This window comes from Cydia strobilella, chromosome 1 (genome assembly GCF_947568885.1).
Source record: "Cydia strobilella chromosome 1, ilCydStro3.1, whole genome shotgun sequence".
Lineage (NCBI taxonomy): Eukaryota > Metazoa > Arthropoda > Insecta > Lepidoptera > Tortricidae > Cydia > Cydia strobilella.
Genome location: NC_086041.1, coordinates 15,974,225 through 15,987,897, shown reverse-complemented (window position 1 = coordinate 15,987,897; position 13,673 = coordinate 15,974,225). Strand labels below are relative to the sequence as shown.

At 46.9% G+C, this 13,673-nt stretch overlaps 1 protein-coding gene across 5 annotated transcripts in view; it reads left to right on the top strand.

Moving 5' to 3' along the window:
* LOC134745782 (embryonic polarity protein dorsal) overlaps window positions 1-13,673 on the top strand; it is a 72,602-nt gene that overhangs the window by 22,407 nt on the left and 36,522 nt on the right. The window lies entirely within an intron of this gene.

Here is a 13,673-nt window from a genome sequence, read left to right as displayed (position 1 = left end):
TGAAGTTAATTCGGATTAACTTTAATTCGGATTAACTTCAATGGCCATTAAAGTTTCAAAAAATTAATTAGAATTACTCTCAATTGCATTAACGTCTAATAAAATTACATTCGTGATATTTTAAAATGAGACAGCAAAATGACCCTAACTGAACCCTGGCAGTAGTAGCAGTACCTACCTACTACCTAGTAGAATTCTGGTTTGGTGCAACATAGGCACACGCTGTTTTAGTCATCCGACTCGTCTTGATGAGCACTTAGGAGAGCAGTACCCATGATAGAGCCGATGCTGAACCCTGGCAGTATCTAGTGGATCTAAGGTTTGGTGCAACATAGGCACACGCTGTTTTAGTCACCCGACTCGTCTTGATGAGCACTTAGGAGAGCAGTACCCATGATAGAGCTGATGCTGAACCCTGGCAGTACCTAATGGATCTAAGGTTTGGTGCAACATAGGCACACGCTGTTTTAGTTATCCGACTCGTCTTGATGAGCACTTAGGAGAGCAGTACCCATGATAGAGCTGATGCTGAACCCTGGCAGTACCTAGTGGATCTAAGGTTTGGTGCAACATAGGCACACGCTGTTTTAGTCACCCGACTCGTCTTGATGAGCACTTAGGAGAGCAGTACCCATAATGGAGCTGATGCTAAACCCTGGCAGTACCTAGCGGAACTAAGGTTTGGTGCAACATAGGCACACGCTGTTTTAGTCATCCGACTCGTCTTGATGAGCACTTAGGAGAGCAGTACCCATGATAGAGCTGATGCTGAACCCTGGCACTACCTAGTGGATCTAAGGTTTGGTGCAACATAGGCACACGCTGTTTTAGTCACCCGACTCGTCTTGATGAGCACTTAGGAGAGCGGTACCCATGATAGAGCTGATGCTGAACCCTGGCAGTACCTAATGGATCTAAGGTTTGGTGCAACATAGGCACACGCTGTTTTAGTCACCCGACTCGTCTTGATGAGCACTTAGGAGAGCAGTACCCATAATGGAGCTGATGCTGAACCCTGGCAGTACCTAGTGGATCTAAGGTTTGGTGCAACATAGGCACACGCTGTTTTAGTCACCCGACTCGTCTTGATGAGCACTTAGGAGAGCAGTACCCATGATAGAGCTGATGCTGAACCCTGGCAGTACCTAGTGGATCTAAGGTTTGGTGCAACATAGGCACACGCTGTTTTAGTCACCCGACTCGTCTTGATGAGCACTTAGGAGAGCGGTACCCATGATAGAGCTAATGCTGAACCCTGGCAGTACCTAGTGGATCTAAGGTTTGGTGCAACATAGGCACACGCTGTTTTAGTCACCCGACTCGTCTTGATGAGCACTTAGGAGAGCAGTACCCATGATAGAGCTGATGCTGAACCCTGGCAGTACCTAGTGGATCTAAGGTTTGGTGCAACATAGGCACACGCTGTTTTAGTCACCCGACTCGTCTTGATGAGCACTTAGGAGAGCAGTACCCATGATAGAGCTGATGCTGAACCCTGGCAGTACCTAGTGGATCTAAGGTTTGGTGCAACATAGGCACACGCTGTTTTAGTCACCCGACTCGTCTTGATGAGCACTTAGGAGAGCGGTACCCATGATAAGAGCTGATGCTGAACCCTGGCACTACCTAGTGGATCTAAGGTTTGGTGCAACATAGGCACACGCTGTTTTAGTCACCCGACTCGTCTTGATGAGCACTTAGGAGAGCAGTACCCATAATGGAGCTGATGCTAAACCCTGGCAGTACCTAGCGGAACTAAGGTTTGGTGCAACACAGGCACACGCTGTTTTAGTCATCCGACTCGTCTTGATGAGCACTTAGGAGAGCAGTACCCATAATGGAGCTGATGCTGAACCCTGGCAGTACCTAGTGGATCTAAGGTTTGGTGCAACATAGGCACACGCTGTTTTAGTCACCCGACTCGTCTTGATGAGCACTTAGGAGAGCAGTACCCATGATAGAGCTGATGCTGAACCCTGGCAGTACCTAGTGGATCTAAGGTTTGGTGCAACATAGGCACACGCTGTTTTAGTCACCCGACTCGTCTTGATGAGCACTTAGGAGAGCGGTACCCATGATAGAGCTAATGCTGAACCCTGGCAGTACCTAGTGGATCTAAGGTTTGGTGCAACATAGGCACACGCTGTTTTAGTCACCCGACTCGTCTTGATGAGCACTTAGGAGAGCGGTACCCATGATAGAGCTAATGCTGAACCCTGGCAGTACCTAGTGGATCTAAGGTTTGGTGCAACATAGGCACACGCAGTTTTAGTCACCCGACTCGTCTTGATGAGCACTTAGGAGAGCAGTACCCATGATAGAGCTGATGCTGAACCCTGGCAGTACCTAGTGGATCTAAGGTTTGGTGCAACATAGGCACACGCTGTTTTAGTCACCCGACTCGTCTTGATGAGCACTTAGGAGAGCAGTACCCATAATGGAGCTGATGCTGAACCCTGGCAGTACCTAGCGGAACTAAGGTTTGGTGCAACATAGGCACACGCTGTTTTAGTCATCCGACTCGTCTTGATGAGCACTTAGGAGAGCAGTACCCATGATAGAGCTGATGCTGAACTGAACCCTGGCACTACCTAGTGGATCTAAGGTTTGGTGCAACATAGGCACACGCTGTTTTAGTCACCCGACTCGTCTTGATGAGCACTTAGGAGAGCGGTACCCATGATAAGAGCTGATGCTGAACCCTGGCACTACCTAGTGGATCTAAGGTTTGGTGCAACATAGGCACACGCTGTTTTAGTCACCCGACTCGTCTTGATGAGCACTTAGGAGAGCAGTACCCATAATGGAGCTGATGCTAAACCCTGGCAGTACCTAATGGATCTAAGGTTTGGTGCAACATAGGCACACGCTGTTTTAGTCACCCGACTCGTCTTGATGAGCACTTAGGAGAGCAGTACCCATAATGGAGCTGATGCTGAACCCTGGCAGTACCTAGTGGATCTAAGGTTTGGTGCAACATAGGCACACGCTGTTTTAGTCACCCGACTCGTCTTGATGAGCACTTAGGAGAGCAGTACCCATGATAGAGCTGATGCTGAACCCTGGCAGTACCTAGTGGATCTAAGGTTTGGTGCAACATAGGCACACGCTGTTTTAGTCACCCGACTCGTCTTGATGAGCACTTAGGAGAGCGGTACCCATGATAGAGCTAATGCTGAACCCTGGCAGTACCTAGTGGATCTAAGGTTTGGTGCAACATAGGCACACGCTGTTTTAGTCACCCGACTCGTCTTGATGAGCACTTAGGAGAGCAGTACCCATGATAGAGCTGATGCTGAACCCTGGCAGTACCTAGTGGATCTAAGGTTTGGTGCAACATAGGCACACGCTGTTTTAGTCACCCGACTCGTCTTGATGAGCACTTAGGAGAGCGGTACCCATGATAGAGCTAATGCTGAACCCTGGCAGTACCTAGTGGATCTAAGGTTTGGTGCAACATAGGCACACGCAGTTTTAGTCACCCGACTCGTCTTGATGAGCACTTAGGAGAGCAGTACCCATGATAGAGCTGATGCTGAACCCTGGCAGTACCTAGTGGATCTAAGGTTTGGTGCAACATAGGCACACGCTGTTTTAGTCACCCGACTCGTCTTGATGAGCACTTAGGAGAGCAGTACCCATAATGGAGCTGATGCTGAACCCTGGCAGTACCTAGCGGAACTAAGGTTTGGTGCAACATAGGCACACGCTGTTTTAGTCATCCGACTCGTCTTGATGAGCACTTAGGAGAGCAGTACCCATGATAGAGCTGATGCTGAACTGAACCCTGGCACTACCTAGTGGATCTAAGGTTTGGTGCAACATAGGCACACGCTGTTTTAGTCACCCGACTCGTCTTGATGAGCACTTAGGAGAGCGGTACCCATGATAAGAGCTGATGCTGAACCCTGGCAGTACCTAGTGGATCTAAGGTTTGGTGCAACATAGGCACACGCTGTTTTACTCACCCGACTCGTCTTGATGAGCACTTAGGAGAGCAGTACCCATGATAGAGCTGATGCTGAACCCTGGCAGTACCTAGTGGATCTAAGGTTTGGTGCAACATAGGCACACGCCGTTTTAGTCATCCGACTCGTCTTGATGAGCACTTAGGAGAGCAGTACCCATAATGGAGCTGATGCTGAACCCTGGCAGTACCTAGTGGATCTAAGGTTTGGTGCAACATAGGCACACGCTGTTTTAGTCATCCGACTCGTCTTGATGAGCACTTAGGAGAGCAGTACCCATGATAGAGCTGATGCTGAACCCTGGCACTACCTAGTGGATCTAAGGTTTGGTGCAACATAGGCACACGCTGTTTTAGTCACCCGACTCGTCTTGATTAGCACTTAGGAGAGCGGTACCCATGATACAGCTGATGCTGAACCCTGGCAGTACCTAATGGATCTAAGGTTTGGTGCAACATAGGCACACGCTGTTTTAGTCATCCGACTCGTCTTGATGAGCACTTCGGAGAGCCATACCCATGATAGAGCTGATGCTGAACCCTGGCAGTACCTAATGGATCTAAGGTTTGGTGCAACATAGGCACACGCTGTTTTAGTCATCCGACTCGTCTTGATGAGCACTTAGGAGAGCAGTACCCATGATAGAGCTGATGCTGAACCCTGGCAGTACCTAGTGGATCTAAGGTTTGGTGCAACATAGGCACACGCTGTTTTAGTCACCCGACTCGTCTTGATGAGCACTTAGGAGAGCAGTACCCATAATGGAGCTGATGCTGAACCCTGGCAGTACCTAGCGGAACTAAGGTTTGGTGCAACATAGGCACACGCTGTTTTAGTCATCCGACTCGTCTTGATGAGCATGACTAAAACAGCGTGTGCCTATGTTGCACCAAACCTTAGATCCACTAGATACTGCCAGGGTTCAGCATCGGCTCTATCATGGGTACTGCTCTCCTAAGTGCTCATCAAGACGAGTCGGGTGACTAAAACAGCGTGTGCCTATGTTGCACCAAACCTTAGATCCACTAGATACTGCCAGGGTTCAGCATCGGCTCTATCATGGGTACTGCTCTCCTAAGTGCTCATCAAGACGAGTCGGATGACTAAAACAGCGTGTGCCTATGTTGCACCAAACCTTAGATCCATTAGGTACTGCCAGGGTTCAGCATCAGCTCTATCATGGGTATGGCTCTCCGAAGTGCTCATCAAGACGAGTCGGATGACTAAAACAGCGTGTGCCTATGTTGCACCAAACCTTAGATCCATTAGGTACTGCCAGGCAGTGTTGGCCGAACGCTAATGCCATTAACCATTAAAAATTAACAATTAAAAAGGTTAATTAAAATTAACCATTAGCCATTTAATTCGGATTAAAGTTAATTCGGATTAAATTTTTGAGACGTTGTTGGCCATTGAAGTTAATTCGGATTAACTTTAATTCGGATTAACTTCAATGGCCATTAAAGTTTCAAAAAATTAATTAGAATTACTCTCAATTGCATTAACGTCTAATAAAATTATATTCGTGATATTTTAAAATGAGACAGCAAAATGACCCTGACTGAACCCTGGCAGTAGTAGCAGTACCTACCTACTACCTAGTAGAATTCTGGTTTGGTGCAACACAGACATACGCGGTTTTGGTCATTTAAATCGTCTTGATGAGCACTTCGGAGAGCCGTACCCATGATAGAGCTGATGCTGAACCCTGGCAGTACCTAATGGATCTAAGGTTTGGTGCAACATAGGCACACGCTGTTTTAGTCATCCGACTCGTCTTGATGAGCACTTCGGAGAGCCATACCCATGATAGAGCTGATGCTGAACCCAGGCAGTACCTAATGGATCTAAGGTTTGGTGCAACATAGGCACACGCTGTTTTAGTCATCCGACTCGTCTTGATGAGCACTTAGGAGAGCAGTACCCATGATAGAGCTGATGCTGAACCCTGGCAGTACCTAGTGGATCTAAGGTTTGGTGCAACATAGGCACACGCTGTTTTAGTCACCCGAATCGTCTTGATGAGCACTTAGGAGAGCAGTACCCATAATGGAGCTGATGCTGAACCCTGGCAGTACCTAGCGGAACTAAGGTTTGGTGCAACATAGGCACACGCTGTTTTAGTCATCCGACTCGTCTTGATGAGCACTTAGGAGAGCAGTACCCATGATAGAGCTGATGCTGAACCCTGGCACTACCTAGTGGATCTAAGGTTTGGTGCAACATAGGCACACGCTGTTTTAGTCACCCGACTTGTCTTGATGAGCATTTAGGAGAGCGGTACCCATGATAGAGCTGATGCTGAACCCTGGCAGTACCTAGTGGATCTAAGGTTTGGTGCAACATAGGCACACGCTGTTTTAGTCACCCGACTCGTCTTGATGAGCACTTAGGAGAGCAGTACCCATAATGGAGCTGATGCTGAACCCTGGCAGTACCTAGTGGATCTAAGGTTTGGTGCAACATAGGCACACGCTGTTTTAGTCACCCGACTCGTCTTGATGAGCACTTAGGAGAGCAGTACCCATGATAGAGCTGATGCTGAACCCTGGCAGTACCTAGTGGATCTAAGGTTTGGTGCAACATAGGCACACGCTGTTTTAGTCACCCGACTCGTCTTGATGAGCACTTAGGAGAGCGTTACCCATGATAGAGCTGATGCTGAACCCTGGCAGTACCTAGTGGATCTAAGGTTTGGTGCAACATAGGCACACGCTGTTTTAGTCACCCGACTCGTCTTGATGAGCACTTAGGAGAGCAGTACCCATGATAGAGCTGATGCTGAACCCTGGCACTACCTAGTGGATCTAAGGTTTGGTGCAACATAGGCACACGCTGTTTTAGTCATCCGACTCGTCTTGATGAGCACTTAGGAGAGCGGTACCCATGATAGAGCTGATGCTGAACCCTGGCAGTACCTAGTGGATCTAAGGTTTGGTGCAACATAGGCACACGCTGTTTTAGTCACCCGACTCGTCTTGATGAGCACTTAGGAGAGCGGTACCCATGATAGAGCTGATGCTGAACCCTGGCAGTACCTAGTGGATCTAAGGTTTGGTGCAACATAGGCACACGCTGTTTTAGTCACCCGACTCGTCTTGATGAGCACTTAGGAGAGCAGTACCCATAATGGAGCTGATGCTGAACCCTGGCAGTACCTAGCGTAACTAAGGTTTGGTGCAACATAGGCACACGCTGTTTTAGTCATCCGACTCGTCTTGATGAGCACTTAGGAGAGCAGTACCCATGATAGAGCTGATGCTGAACCCTGGCACTACCTAGTGGATCTAAGGTTTGGTGCAACATAGGCACACGCTGTTTTAGTCACCCGACTCGTCTTGATGAGCTCTTAGGAGAGCAGTACCCATGATAGAGCTGATGCTGAACCCTGGCAGTACCTAGTGGATCTAAGGTTTGGTGCAACATAGGCACGCGCTGTTTAGGTCATCCGACTCGTCTTGATGAGCACTTAGGAGAGCAGTACCCATGATAGAGCTGATGCTGAACCCTGGCAGTACCTAGTGGATCTAAGGTTTGGTGCAACATAGGCACGCGCTGTTTAGGTCGTCCGACTCGTCTTGATGAGCACTTAGGAGAGCAGTACCCATGATAGAGCTGATGCTGAACCCTGGCAGTACCTAGTGGATCTAAGGTTTGGTGCAACATAGGCACACGCTGTTTTAGTCACCCGACTCGTCTTGATGAGCACTTAGGAGAGCAGTACCCGTGATAGCGCTGATGCTGAACCCTGGCAGTACCTAGTGGATCTAAGGTTTGGTGCAACATAGGCACGCGCTGTTTAGGTCGTCCGACTCGTCTTGATGAGCACTTAGGAGAGCAGTACCCATGATAGAGCTGATGCTGAACCCTGGCAGTACCTAGTGGATCTAAGGTTTGGTGCAACATAGGCACACGCTGTTTTAGTCATCCGACTCGTCTTGATGAGCACTTAGGAGAGCAGTACCCATGATAGAGCTGATGCTGAACCCTGGCAGTACCTAGTGGATCTAAGGTTTAGTGCAACATAGGCACACGCTGTTTTAGTCACCCGACTCGTCTTGATGAGCACTTAGGAGAGCGGTACCCATGATAGAGCTGATGCTGAACCCTGGCAGTACCTAGTGGATCTAAGGTTTGGTGCAACATAGGCACGCGCTGTTTAGGTCGTCCGACTCGTCTTGATGAGCACTTAGGAGAGCAGTACCCATGATAGAGCTGATGCTGAACCCTGGCATTACCTAGTGGATTTAAGGTTTGGTGCAACATAGGCACGCGCTGTTTAGGTCGTCCGACTCGTCTTGATGAGCACTTAGGAGAGCAGTACCCATGATAGAGCTGATGCTGAACCCTGGCAGTACCTAGTGGATCTAAGGTTTGGTGCAACATAGGCACCCGCTGTTATGGTCATCTCACTCGTTCTAATGAGCACTTGGGAGAGCAGTACCCATGATAGAGCTGATGCTGAACCCTGGCAGTACATAGTGGAACTAAGGTTTGGTACAACATAGGCACACGCTGTTATGGTCATCTCACTCGTTCTAATGAGCACTTGGGAGCGCAATATTTGAATATTATCTTGAGATACTCATAAGATAGATGACATATACTTATGGCAGTAAGTACTTACTAGGACTCAGGTATGGTCCAATCTATTCACGCGCTGTTTTGGTTCATCTTTTTTTATTAAGTTGATGGGAATAGTAACAAAAGTGCTGCCTAATCAATGTTTTGTAAATTTTTGTATTATTCAACACTTTCAGCGCCAAGCGCCCCATTTCAATAACAAAATGAACCCGACTATCGGGTTCTTGGCACTGAAAGTGTTAACTGATCATGATTACCAATGTCATGGTCATGCAATATTATGTAAGATATGAAAGAATATGTTTGTATTTATGAACTGAATCGGAATCCTTACAGGGATAAATTAAAATAACATATTTATTTATCATTATTTATTTATTTAAAAAAATGTATTACAAATTATATACCACAAATTATTTTAACAATTATAAAAATTAAGTCTTATTTTATACATAATGATACAGATGTAGTGCATAAGTGTTTGTCGTCGTATTTTCACGGAAACGTTCGTATTTGTCATGCTACTTCTGTCAACCTCAGTATTTTTGTACTGAGACTGACTGAAATAGCAAGACACGTTCGTGCGTTTCCGCGAAAATACGATGGTAAACAATTATGCACTACATCTGTATCATTATGTAAGACTTAATTTTTATAATTGATAAAATAATTAGTGGTATATAATTTGTAATATATTTTCTTAAATAAATAAATAATGATAAATAAATATGTTATTTTATTTTATCCCTGTAAGGATTCCGATTCAGTTCATAAATACAAACATATTCTTTCATATCTTACATAATATTGCATGACCATGACATTAGTAATTATGATCAGTTAACACTTTCAGTGCCAAGAACCCGATAGTCGGGTTCATTTTGTTATTGAAATGGGGCGCTTGGCGCTGAAAGTGTTGAATAATACAAAAATTTACAAAACATTGATTTGGCAGCACTTTTGTTACTATTCCCATCAACTTAATTAAAAAGGATGAACCAAAACAGCGCGTGAATAGATTGGACCATACCTGAGTCCTAGTAAGTACCTAGACCTACTGCTTACTGCCATAAGTATATGTTATCTATCTTATGAGTTATGTATCTCAAGATAATATTCAAATATTGCGCTCCCAAGTGCTCATTAGAACGAGTGAGATGACCATAACAGCGTGTGCCTATGTTGTACCAAACCTTAGTTCCACTATGTACTGCCAGGGTTCAGCATCAGCTCTATCATGGGTACTGCTCTCCTAAGTGCTCATCAAGACGAGTCAGACGACCAAAACAGCGCGTGCCTATGTTGCACCAAACCTTAGATCCACTAGGTACTGCCAGGGTTCAGCATCAGCTCTATCGTGGGTACCGCTCTCCTAAGTGCTCATCAAGACGAGTCTGGTGACTAAAACAGCGGGTGCCTATGTTGCACCAAACCTTAGATCCACTAGGTACTGCCAGGGTTCAGCATCAGCTCTATCGTGGGTACCGCTCTCCTAAGTGCTCATCAAGACGAGTCTGGTGACTAAAACAGCGGGTGCCTATGTTGCACCAAACCTTAGACCCACTAGGTACTGCCAGGGTTCAGCATCAGCTCTATCATGGGTACTGCTCTCCTAAGTGCTCATCAAGACGTGTCGGACGACCTAAACAGTGCGTGCCAATGTTGCACCAAACCTTAGATCCACTAGGTAATGCCAGGGTTCAGCATCAGCTCTATCATGGGTACTGCTCTCCTAAGTGCTCATCAAGACGAGTCGGATGACTAAAACAGCGTGTGCCTATGTTGCACCAAACCTTAGTTCCGCTAGGTACTGCCAGGGTTCAGCATCAGCTCCATTATGGGTACTGCTCTCCTAAGTGCTCATCAAGACGAGTCGGGTGACTAAAACAGCGTGTGCCTATGTTGCACCAAATCTTAGATCCACTAGGTAGTGCCAGGGTTCAGCATCAGCTCTATCATGGGTACTGCTCTCCTAAGTGCTCATCAAGACGAGTCGGATGACTAAAACAGCGTGTGCCTATGTTGCACCAAACCTTAGTTCCGCTAGGTACTGCCAGGGTTCAGCATCAGCTCCATTATGGGTACTGCTCTCCTAAGTGCTCATCAAGACGAGTCGGGTGACTAAAACAGCGTGTGCCTATGTTGCACCAAACCTTAGATCCACTAGGTAGTGCCAGGGTTCAGCATCAGCTCTACCATGGGTACCGCTCTCCTAAGTGCTCATCAAGACGAGTCGGATGACTAAAACAGCGTGTGCCTATGTTGCACCAAACCTTAGTTCCGCTAGGTACTGCCAGGGTTCAGCATCAGCTCCATTATGGGTACTGCTCTCCTAAGTGCTCATCAAGACGAGTCGGGTGACTAAAACAGCGTGTGCCTATGTTGCACCAAACCTTAGATCCACTAGGTACTGCCAGGGTTCAGCATCAGCTCTATCATGGGTACTGCTCTCCTAAGTGCTCATCAAGACGAGTCGGGTGACTAAAACAGCGTGTGCCTATGTTGCACCAAACCTTAGTTCCGCTAGGTACTGCCAGGGTTCAGCATCAGCTCCATTATGGGTACTGCTCTCCTAAGTGCTCATCAAGACGAGTCAGGTGACTAAAACAGCGTGTGCCTATGTTGCACCAAACCTTAGATCCACTAGGTAGTGCCAGGGTTCAGCATCAGCTCTATCATGGGTACTGCTCTCCTAAGTGCTCATCAAGACGAATCGGATGACTAAAACAGCGTGTGCCTATGTTGCACCAAACCTTAGTTCCGCGAGGTACTGCCAGGGTTCAGCATCAGCTCCATTATGGGTACTGCTCTCCTAAGTGCTCATCAAGACGAGTCGGGTGACTAAAACAGCGTGTGCCTATGTTGCACCAAACCTTAGATCCACTAGGTACTGCCAGGGTTCAGCATCAGCTCTATCATGGGTACCGCTCTCCTAAGTGCTCATCAAGACGAGTCGGGTGACTAAAACAGCGTGTGCCTATGTTGCACCAAACCTTAGATCCATTAGGTACTGCCAGGGTTCAGCATCAGCTCTATCATGGGTACTGCTCTTCTAAGTGCTCATCAAGACGAGTCGGATGACTAAAACAGCGTGTGCCTATGTTGCACCAAACCTTAGATCCATTAGGTACTGCCAGGGTTCAGCATCAGCTCTATCATGGGTACTGCACTCCTAAGTGCTCATCAAGACGAGTCGGATGACTAAAACAGCGTGTGCCTATGTTGCACCAAACCTTAGTTCCGCTAGGTACTGCCAGGGTTCAGCATCAGCTCCATTATGGGTACTGCTCTCCTAAGTGCTCATCAAGACGAGTCGGGTGACTAAAACAGCGTGTGCCTATGTTGCACCAAACCTTAGATCCACTAGGTACTGCCAGGGTTCAGCATCAGCTCTATCATGGGTACTGCTCTCCTAAGTGCTCATCAAGACGAATCGGATGACTAAAACAGCGTGTGCCTATGTTGCACCAAACCTTAGTTCCGCGAGGTACTGCCAGGGTTCAGCATCAGCTCCATTATGGGTACTGCTCTCCTAAGTGCTCATCAAGACGAGTCGGGTGACTAAAACAGCGTGTGCCTATGTTGCACCAAACCTTAGATCCACTAGGTACTGCCAGGGTTCAGCATCAGCTCTATCATGGGTACTGCTCTCCTAAGTGCTCATCAAGACGAGTCGGGTGACTAAAACAGCGTGTGCCTATGTTGCACCAAACCTTAGATCCACTAGGTACTGCCAGGGTTCAGCATCAGCTCTATCATGGGTACCGCTCTCCTAAGTGCTCATCAAGACGAGTCGGGTGACTAAAACAGCGTGTGCCTATATTGCACCAAACCTTAGATCCACTAGGTACTGCCAGGGTTCAGCATCAGCTCTATCATGGGTACCGCTCTCCTAAGTGCTTATCAAGACGAGTCGGGTGACTAAAACAGCGTGTCCCTATGATGCACCAAACCTTAGATCCACTAGGTACTGCCAGGGTTCAGCATCAGCTCTATCATGGGTACTGCTCTCCTAAGTGCTCATCAAGACGAGTCGGATGACTAAAACAGCGTGTGCCTACGTTGCACCAAACCTTAGTTCCGCTAGGTACTGCCAGGGTTCAGCATCAGCTCCATTATGGGTACTGCTCTCATAAGTGCTCATCAAGACGAGTCGGATAACTAAAACAGCGTGTGCCTATGTTGCACCAAACCTTAGATCCATTAGGTACTGCCAGGGTTCAGCATCAGCTCTATCATGGGTACTGCTCTCCTAAGTGCTCATCAAGACGAGTCGGATGACTAAAACAGCGTGTGCCTATGTTGCACCAAACCTTAGATCCATTAGGTACTGCCAGGGTTCAGCATCAGCTCTATCATGGGTATGGCTCTCCGAAGTGCTCATCAAGACGAGTCGGATGACTAAAACAGCCTGTGCCTATGTTGCACCAAACCTTAGATCCATTAGGTACTGCCAGGGTTCAGCATCAGCTCTATCATGGGTACGGCTCTCCGAAGTGCTCATCAAGACGATTTAAATGACCAAAACCGCGTATGTCTGTGTTGCACCAAACCAGAATTCTACTAGGTAGTAGGTAGGTACTGCTACTACTGCCAGGGTTCAGTCAGGGTCATTTTGCTCTCTCATTTTAAAATATCACGAATGTAATTTTATTAGACGTTAATCCAAATTGAGAGTAATTCTAATTAATTATTTGACTTTCATGCCCATTGAAGTTAATCCGAATTAAAGTTAATCCGAATTAACTTCAATGGCCATTAACGTCTCAAAAATTTAATCCGAATTAACTTTAATCCGAATTAACTTTAATGCAATTGGTTAATGGCGGAACTAATGGTTAATAAAATTGATCAATGGTTAATTAAAATTAACAATTACGGCCAACACTGCTGCCAGGGTTCAGCATCAGCTCTATCATGGGTACGGCTCTCCGAAGTGCTCATCAAGACGATTTAAATGACCAAAACCGCGTATGTCTGTGTTGCACCAAACCAGAATTCTACTAGGTAGTAGGTAGGTACTGCTACTACTGCCAGGGTTCAGTCAGGGTCATTTTGCTGTCTCATTTTAAAATATCACGAATGTAATTTTATTAGACGTTAATGCAATTGAGAGTAATT